Below are 10,875 nucleotides of genomic sequence, written 5' to 3'. Positions count from 1 at the left end.
GAATCAGACAGGAGGAACTCAGAGGCATCCTCTTTGTCCTCCATGTAATCCAATTCTAGGACATCCTCCGCGGGTGAAACCATGGTGAGGTCCAGCCGGGAGCCCCAGCTTGGTATAGCGTGGGGCCCCGTTCCCGCGTCTTTTGCCGCCACCGGGTCCCGGCCTGAATCCGGTTCCGCGGCTGCCGCAGTTGATGAGCCCCAGACCGTAAAGGTGAGGGACTCAGTCTCTGCGGCGGACTCCCCCGCGTCTTGATTGCCAGCCGGCCAATCAATGGACATGAGGGGATCCTGTCCCGACAGGCTAGCTTGTCGTGCTAACCGTCGGCGGAGGCTCTTCATGGTGAGGCGGGCACAATGCCCGCACGAGCCGGGGTTGTCAATAGCCTCCTGGGCGTGTTCCAGCCCGAGGCAGGACGAGCAGACCTGGTGTGAGTCTGTGCCTGATATCTTCAACCCGCAGCCTCCGAGTCGAGCCTCCGAGTCCCTGACTCCTCTGGTGTGAGGGAGAGAGGCGTCCATCTCGTTCGCCGCGAGGTGTGGAGAGGACCCGCTCTTAACAGGTACGTCGAGAAAAAAGTGTTACCAATCTGTCTTTAATCCGGAGAAAAAAGGGCAGTGTGGGTCTTTTTTCTCAAAGAATATTACCTGGTGTGGTAATATTCTTTTAATCCTTTTCTCCTCCGTGAGAAGAGAAAAGAAAAAACGTCCTCGCTACCGTGGTGTCGGCAGTGAGGGAAAAACACAAGCTGGCAACGGGTGTGTTAAAGTAAGTAAGTAAAGCCCATGTTAGCATGTGCGGACCGGCAAAAGGTAGCTCCTCTTAGCCGTCCCGAGCAGCAGGGAGGCTGGGTGACTGTTCAGAAGGGGCATAACGCGAAACCCACAGGTCCCCACCAACCCGTTCACGTATCTAACAGATATTCCCCACTCAGCGAGACACCCGCTGAGAAGCCAACTCTGGTTATTGGTAGCTCTATTATGAGACATGTGAATTTAGAGACCGAAGCCTCCACAGTCACATGCATTCCGGGGGCCAGAGCGGGCGACGTTGAGGCGCATCTTAAACTGCTGGCTAAAAATAAACATAAATACGGTAGGATTGTTATTCACGTCGGTGGTAATGATGTTCGTTTACGCCAATCAGAATGCACCAAACTTAATGTGGAGTCGGTGTGTAGTTATGCTAAAACAATGTCGGACACCGTAATCTTCTCTGGTCCCCTCCCCAATCTGATCAATGATGACATGTATAGCCGCATGTCATCATTTCAGCGCTGGTTGTCTTGGTGGTGCCCAGCAAACAATGTGGGCTTCGTAAATAATTGGACAGCCTTCTGGGGAAAACCTGGTCTGATTAAGAGAGACGGCATTCACCCTACTTTGAAAGGTGCAGATCTCATTTCGGCAAACATTTCAGGGCTTTGTGGACTTAATCCATGACAAACTGGAGTTGAGACCAGGAGGCGGAGTCGCAGTCTTACACGCTTCTCTGCGCTCTCTCCTAGGCAGTCACCCATAGGAATCCCGAACCCAATAAAATACCCAATATTAACGGTGTGTGTGTCTGCCCAAGGACAATTTAAGGTAAAACCTAATAGAGGTGTCATACATAATAACCTAATAAAAGTAAATGTAACAACTACTACAGTGCAACAAAACAGGAAGATTAAATGTGGTCTCTTAAACATACGATCTCTAGCATCTAAAGCAATATTGGTAAATGATTTAATATCAGATTATAATATTGATATATGCTGTCTCACTGAAACTTGGTTGAGACATGAAGAATATGTCAGCATAAATGAGGCCACTCCACCCACTCATATGGCTCGGGGCACGGGCCGAGGAGGTGGAGTTGCAGCAATCTTTGACTCAAGTTTACTTATCAATACTAAATTATACCTCTTTTGAAAGCCTTGTTTTTAGTCTTACGCATCCGACCTGGAAAACTTTGCAGCCAATCTTATTTGTTACAGTGTATCGTGCACCAGGTCCTTATTCAGAATTCTTATCAGAATTCTCTGAGTTTTTATCAACTTTGGTTCTTAAAACAGACAAAGTAATTATCGTAGGTGACTTTAATATTCATGTTGACGATGATAAAAATAGCCTTACTGTTGCATTTAACTCTATATTAGATTCTGTTGGTTTCTGTCAGAGTGTAAATAAACCAACCCACTGCTATAATCACACTCTCGACCTTGTTCTGACTTATGGTATTGAAATTGAGCAACTATTAGTCGAACCGCATAATCCTGCTTTATCCGACCATTTCTTAGTAACTTTTGAAGTACTGTTAGTAGACTACAAAGCATTAGTCAAAAGCTCTTGCAGCAGAAACCTATCTGTTAATGCTATAGCCACATTTAAGGAAGAGATTCCACCAATACTTAACTCGATAGCATGTCTGCATGTAGGGGAGGAAACTTATACAAAATGTACACCACCCCAAATTGATCATGTTGTTGATAGTGCTATAGATGCGCTGTGAATAAAATTAGACTCTGTTGCTCCTTTGAAAAAGAAGAAAATAAAACAACATAGATTAGCTCCATGGCATAATGCCGAAACCCGCAAAATAAAGCAAAAGTCTAGACAACTTGAAAGGATATGGCGTTCCACTAAACTTGAAGAATCTCGTTTAATTTGGCATATTACTCTCAATGAATATAAGAAAGCACTGCGTAAAGCGAGAGCAGCCTACTACTCTTCATTAATAGATGAGAATAAGAATAATGCAAGATTTCTTTTCAGCACTGTAGCCAGGCTGACAGAGAGCCACAGCTCCATTGAGCCTTCTATTCCCATAGCACTCGGTAGCAATGATTTTATGTGCTTTTTTAACGATAAAATTGTTACTCTTAGAAACAAAATTAATGACCTCTTGCCTTTGACCAGTATAGTGTTATCAACAGCTCCCGGAAACGTAAGTTCTAATATTACACTAGATAGTAAACTAGAATGCTTTTCAGCTATAAGCCTTGAACAATTAAATTCAATGATTCTCTCTTCTAAACCATCAACGTGCATGTTAGACCCAATTCCAACTAAGCTGTTGAAGGAAGTTTTTCCATTAATTAGCACTTCTTTATTAAATATTATGAATATGTCTTTATTATCAGGCTATGTTCCACAATCATTCAAAGTAGCAGTGATAAAACCGCTTCTTAAAAAGCACAACCTCGATCCAGAGGTTTTAGCCAACTATAGACCTATTTCTAATCTTCCGTTCCTCTCAAAAATTATTGAGAAAGCGGTCGCAAAACAGTTGTGTGATTACTTAAAAAACAATGATTTATTTGAAGACTTTCAGTCTGGCTTTAGAACACATCATAGCACAGAGACAGCTCTGGTTAAAGTCACAAATGATATTCTAATAGCCTCAGACAAGGGACTTGTCTCTATTCTTGTTTTGCTCGATCTCAGTGCTGCATTTGATACTATCGACCATGATATCCTATTGCAAAGACTAGAGCACTTAGTTGGCATACAGGGAACTGCTTTAGGCTGGTTTAGGTCCTATCTATCTGAACGCTCTCAGTTTGTACGTGTTAACGATGAATCTTCCACGCAAACCAAAGTTAGCCATGGAGTGCCACAGGGCTCAGTGCTCGGACCTATTTTGTTCACATTATATATGCTTCCGTTAGGCAATATTATAAGGAATCATTCTGTAAACTTTCATTGTTATGCGGATGATACTCAACTATATTTATCAATCAAGCCTGATTAATTAATCATCTAAATAAAATTCAAGACTGCCTTAAAGAGCTTACGAAATGAAGGACAATACTGTTCTTATTACGATAATATATATACTATTATTAATGGGAAATCATGTCATTCATGACAATATGCCCGCAGTATTTATAAATCGTGGTTTATTACAACTTTCCATGCTCACTTCCGATGTTACACGACCGCTCCGAACAAAACAGCTTTCGCCGGTTAGTGACGTCACGCACGTCACGAGTAGAACACCTGTTGAATAATACACTACCTCTGTGGCTGATGTCGGACTCTGGAGACAGAATCGAGTGACAGACAAGACTCATTTGGTGGAGATCCGATGCGGCAACAGAACACAGACTGGTATACATTTGACTTTAATTCATAGAGATTCTCAAAAAATAGTAAATAAATAATAATACATCGTAATGTAGCAGACAAACTTGGCTCAGGCAACAGAACAGAGACTGGTATATACATTTGACTAAAATTCATAGAGATTCTCAAAAAATAGTAAATAAATAATAATGACTGCTGAAATAACCAGTTTAGATACATGTAGCTGGTCAGGCTGTTGTAAATTGACCAGCCAGTAGATATTAGGCTGGAATGGTTGGCTGGAGAGGGGTTTTGGACACTTCAGCTGGCCAGGAGGGCTGGTTTATCCATCTATCACCAGCTTATGTTTAATAATAGTATTAAATATACCCTGCTGGGAGCTTACCAGGATTCCAGGTGACCAGCATACATTAAATACTGGTATGATTATTTAAACAAGAGAACATAAATATATTACAAAGATTCATTGTGTCATGTATTCTGGTATCTACAAAATAAAGACATTGTATAGTGTTCATAATAGTATTTTAATTTAATAAATAGCTAGTTAATATAATAAAATACACAGTAACAATACAATAATTATACAAATAACAACCAACCTGCAAATCAACCTACACATCAAAATAAATATTATCTAAAACCGGTGCATTTGATTTAAAATAAAAGTAATACATAGAATTCAATATTTAAATGGTAACAAAAACCGTAACACTATGTATGATAAGAACAAGGCAACAAAGAAAGTGTTTGTTGTTTTTCCTTGTTCATGTCTATAATGTTTCCCGTTGTGTAGCGTCCAGCCTTTCCCAATCTGGCCTGCACTTCTGTCTGTTGAAGCCACTTCTTGAAGCAAACAGAAAAGAAATGTACAGATATAAGTACACTGTAAAAAGAAAACTTAATATTTACGTTAACATTTGGGCTGCTGTGGTTGCCAGAACCGTTAAAGTATAATACATTACAAATTACAGTTGGTTGGCATAGAGTCTAGACGTTACAGTCAACAATTGCTTATGGTGAATTACAATGGCAAAAACAAATAGAGCTAGTGTACACGGTGCAGCTGTATTATCTGGGAAATAGAAGAATCGGATCAGGATTCGGTATTGGCAGACAATCAATATCAAATGAATCGGATCATTATTAGCATCTGATCACCTTTGTCGACTTGCAGCCTAAATACAAAGATAACTCCACTCCTCTCCTACCACTCTTACCTCTAATAAGCCTTGGTAGAACTAGTGTCCGAGTCATAGGGTCCAGAGGCCTGTACTACGAAGCCGGTTCAACCTAACCTGGATATGTTTGAGTTAGCCGGTTGGCCTAATCCAAAACATACGTGCTCTCGCTAAACGGTCCTACGACGCGGGTTATCAAGTGGATCGCTCAAGCCAGCCGTGTCCTATCTAGTTAGGTGCGCGTTCACATGAAAGGGGTGGTATCTGGAGCATTCGACCAATCACAAACATGGAGAAGCGTACTGACAGTGCAGCGTCATACTTCCTGAATGAAAAGTGCACTTTAATACTAGTCAAAAATGAAGAAGTTAAACTTTAAACATCCATGACTTAAACACTTTATCCAGGATCAAAGCCACATAGCTGCACCTGCAAGGTGAATACAGCTGGTAAAAGAAAAAGTGTTTGAATGCGTACATTAACAGGTTTATGATATCACTGCCCCGTCTAAAACACGATCTGACTTTCATTACATTTGACTCGAGTGTTTCCTCAACTTAATGTGTTGCTTAAAATAATACTTCTGCATACAGTATGTGACACTGTGAGTGCTGCACGGCCAGATACGGCTCAGCTGACTCAGATCAGGAGATATGTGATACATTATGAAGTGATATGCCGCGGACTGTACTTAATGTTACTCTGATCCGGGTTCTTATGTTGTGGCCGATATTTAAGTGAGCTTTCTTAACGCTAATGTTATAATAGTCAGATTGCTCTGAAGATGGGAGGTGATATTCTGTTCATGTTCACATTCACACAGTCAGTGATTTTTGCCGGCCGTCTTTCCTGCAACGGCAGCTTTTCTGTGTTTCCTTTCTCCTGTAATATGACTTAAACTCTGCACACTGAGCTCTGATTGGTCAGCAGGCGGTGCTTTCACTGAGTTGAGCTCTTAGCCTGCAACATAACCTGCTCCGGGGCAGTTTAGCCATTCAGCATAAGTTACCATGGAGATCTAGCCCGCTAAGAAGAGAACCAGCTTCGTAGGACCGGAAAGCCGGAGTTTTCCCTGAAGTTAGCCGCGAAGAGAACATCCTGCTTCGTAGTACAGGCCTCAGGACTGACTGAAGACATGTGGAACAGAGGACAGGCATGGTTCCATGTACAGGAAACTGGAACTTTGAACAGGTGTTTTCTGCCTGAAGATTCACAAGTTCTTGATCAGGTGTTTGATGTGGGCTGGCATGATCCTTTCTGCAGCGATAAATAAAGAAAACAAAGACATTTTTTTTGATAATGGTAATGATGGTAACAACAATAATATTAGTATAATTATGTATATAGCACTTACACAATTGCAAAGTGATTCTCACAACAAAAATAAAGAACAAAACAATATCAACAATAAAAAAAAACAAATTATTACAGGAATGTTGAGACAAATAAATGTTTTTTCAGTCTTTACAATGCACTGTCGGAAATGACCTTCCAAAGGCTAAATTTAAACTCAATACCATAAATAACTGGGTACCAAAGTGCTTTACCTGATAGAACACGCTCCACACGGAGCAGCAACCTCGGCCTTTTGCTGCATATCATCTCCTCCCTCTATCTTTGGTGTTAGGTTCCAGTAGATTTCTACTATCCAATAAAACAGAAATTCCCCAAAAAATCATATTACAAAAGTTAAAAACAATGACTGGCTGTTGGCATTGAAATGGATTAGAATCTCACCTTTTTCCTGGATGTCAGGAAGGCCATGGAGTCGTTCCCTTCAAGTCCGCAACCAGTCATAGGAGTTAAAATGCAAAGCCTGAATGATGACAAGAGCGAGAGACATACATTTTACAATTATATTTTTAATTCATACCAGAGCAGTGTGTACAGGCCCTGTACGACATGCAAAGAACAGATCAAATCCCCTGACAGACTCACACACTTTGGTGATGTCCTCATCTGATAATGTTTCATTTTTTAGCAGCATAGTAACATTACTCAAAGTATAGACCAGACCCAACTCATTTACAGTATGTTTTGCATCTCCTCAACAATGGTCTGTATAGTTGAGTAGAAAAAAACTGTCCCTACAATTTCAGGTAGATTAACACACATTTGTAAGAAAAGTTTACAATGAAGCACAAAATCCCTCTTTGTATTAAGCGAGCTGCCACAGAAAGTGCAGCTTAACATGCTAACCTTTGGTGAGCTACAGTAAAGCTAACTTCATGCTCAACACAAAACCTTTAACGTGCATTACATTGACGATTTTAAACACAACTTAACTTTCTCTACTTGTAAGATAACGTTTAGTTAACTTACCCTTAAATAACTACATCACGTTTTTCAGTGGAAACACAAACTGCAGAAAACGTTAGCTGCTAACTGTTTTTAGCTAAGACAGCTAGCTCTTAAGGGAAGTAACATAGCCTCATGGCAAACGTAAGGTTGAGTTAACGTAACGTTGTAAGAAAGCAAAACGAACCTTCGAGAAAGCGTTTACTCTCTCTCCTTAGCGGGCATTGTTGATTGTGCGAAACACGATCTCTCGATGTGCTGCCCCACACATCGTCGGTTTCATCGACCCCGGGTTACCTGGTCTAGCAAACGTCCGCCTCGTACGACGCACTTGTTTTGTCCATATACGCAACATTTGATAATTTTTGGGCCACAAAAACATCCCATAACCAGATGTTGAGACGGCCCCACATCCCCATACAACATATCGCTTGCCAATTATTCTTGGCGTCTTATTGCTGTGCATTCTTTGTCGTAATATTTGGCCCTTCAATGCATTCAAACGGGACTGAGCTCAGCTGTGTTCCACTCATGACGTCACCGCCGGAAATGGCCGAAGTTGATGTTTCCGGCGCAACGAACGATTGTTACTAACTGACAACTTTTGTATGCTGTTATAATCGTGATTTATTAAAAATAGATCAATAATAAAAAAATCATATGGCACATTCCACAATACAAATGCAACCTCTATCATATACTAAGCCCACTAACAGGTGCTAAAAGCATTTCGTAAGCTCTTTAAGGACTTAAAAACGTGGATGACCTTAAACTTTTTGATGTTAAACACGACCAAAACTGAAGTTATTGTACTTGGCCCGAAGAATCTACGAAACAAATTATCTAAAGATATACTAACTATGGATGGCATTAATTTGGCCTCCAGTGAGACTGTAAGGAATCTTGGTGTTATATTTGATCAGGATTTATCCTTTAACGCCTACATAAAATCAATTTCAAGGACCGCCTACTTCCATCTACGTAACATTGCAAAAATCAGGCATATCTTGCCTCAAAACGATGCAGAGAAACTAGTCCATGCATTTGTTACTTCTAGGCTGGATTATTGTAACTGTTTATTATCAGGGAGTACCAAGAAGTCAATCAAGTCGCTTCAGCTGATTCAAAATGCTGCAGCTCGTGTACTAACCAGAGTTAGGAAAAGGGACCACATTACTCCTATTCTGGCTGCCTTACACTGGCTCCCTATAGAACACAGGATAGAATTTAAAATTCTTCTTCTCGCCTACAAAGCCCTTAATGGGCAGGCGCCATCTTACCTTAAATAACTCATTATACCCTACTGTCCTACTAGGGCATTGCATTCCAAGAATGCAGGGTTGTTGGTTGTTCCTAGAATCTCTAAAAGTACAATGGGAGCCAGAGCCTTTTCTTATCAAGCTCCACATTTGTGGAATCAGCTTCCAGTTTGTGTTCGGGCGGCAGACACCCTATCCGTTTTTAAGAGTGCGCTTAAGACCTTCCTTTTTGATAAAGCTTATAGTTAGGGCTGATTAGATTCAGCCCCTAGTTTTGCTGATATAGGCTTAGTTTGTCGGGGGTCATCTTACTTCTTCCTTCTCTCTGTCTATACCTGTGTACTCTCATGTTCCGATTAACCCAGCTTCCCCAAATGTCTTTCTTTTGGTGTCTATATACGCTGGGATCCGGAGTCATGGATGATCCTGCGGTCCTGTGTCCTGGATCGCGAGCGCTGGATCTTGAGTCGTGGCTGTGGTCCTGGATCATAAGTCCTGGATGGATATCCTCGTGGATTCATCTTCCTATTATACACACATGCATTTCCAAACATCTGGACTACCTATGTTGCAAATGTATTATCTTTTCAATTTACACACGGCATCTATTGCACGTCTGTCCGTCCTGGGAGAGGGATCCCTCCTCTGTGGCTCTCCCTGAGGTTTCTCCCATTTTTCCCTTTAAACTGGGTTTTCTTTGGAAGTTTTTCCTTGTACGATGTGAGGGTCTAAGGACAGAGGGTGTCATATTGTCATACTGATATTCTGTACACACTGTGAAGACCACTGAGACCAATGTAACATTTGTGATATTGGGCTATATAAATAAACATTGATTGATTGATTGATTGAGTGTGTTGCTAACTTGAAAGTCAAAATCTTACCTTTATTCCAGAGGAAGAACGGCGAGGTTGACTATAATACTAACTGGTGTGCAAGGCAGAATAGGGTAGCCGGCTAACGCCCGTCGACCGAAATTAGCTTTTGGTTCAGTCTGTGGACTGTTAAGCTAGCCCGGCTACCATTAGAGATGTGCTCTGAAGCGAGAAGAGGTGTTTGAATGACGCATGCATCGTGGCGCAGGCTACTTATAGGGGGTGATTTCCCCTGACGTTGACGTCAAGATCACCAGCCAATCAGGATTGGCGTAATGAGATTGATGCTTCTGTTTGCTCCGCAATGAGGCACATCCCATAGTGAGACATCGAACGGAGTGTTATGAATGAGAACTTTATATATACAGTCTATGGTGGAAGCAGAGCGCTGAACACACACGGCTCTTATTTAACGGCGCTTTCTCACCGGAGTACTTTCCCCAGTCATTCTTAAAGTACCGATACTAATGAAACGGAGGAATAGTAACATTTTTAACGGCAGGGTATCGCGGTACCTTTCAAGTATCGGTACACCGTGCAATACTAGTCAGGACAGGAGTCAGTTTCCCCCAAACTCACACATATACAATTCGATACGAACTGAAGAGCCGCATGCGGCTCGAGAGCCGCGGGTTGGCCACCCCTGGTATAGTTCATGTCCCCAGTTAGCCTACAGATAACACAATTATCGAAAAATGTTCCTTGTCTTTGTCTTCCTTCCAGACTACTATTACCTCGAACAGTACTGAATCTATACCTCAAAACCTACATCCTAAATGAGTCCCTTGTTCAGTCATGCCCACTATGCCATGTATCAGTGGCTCCCGACCTGGGGGATGGGACTCCCTCAAGGAGTCCCAAGATAAATCTGAGGGATCGCAAGACAAGATGTGAAGAAAATAGTTGTTTTACTTTTCCCCCTGTGAAATACTGAATACTTTAACCTCTTTGGGGCTCTAAAGTCCTTCAATTGAAACAGTCTGCGGGGGAATATTTACTTTGTGGAAGAACTTTTCACATCTTATGTCCACACCAACGCAATAACCTGTGTTGTTGTGTAGAAAAAGGTTAGGGACCACTGCCCTAGGCTGTGTAGTAGACACTTAAGAGTTTACTCGGTGCTGCTGAGCAGTCAATAGAGATTTGGGGTCTTATGCCGTCATTCCACCATTTCTTTTACATCACAACTGAC

Source organism: Pseudochaenichthys georgianus, chromosome 4, assembly GCF_902827115.2.
Source record: "Pseudochaenichthys georgianus chromosome 4, fPseGeo1.2, whole genome shotgun sequence".
Lineage (NCBI taxonomy): Eukaryota > Metazoa > Chordata > Actinopteri > Perciformes > Channichthyidae > Pseudochaenichthys > Pseudochaenichthys georgianus.
Note: the sequence above shows the minus strand (reverse complement) of the source record.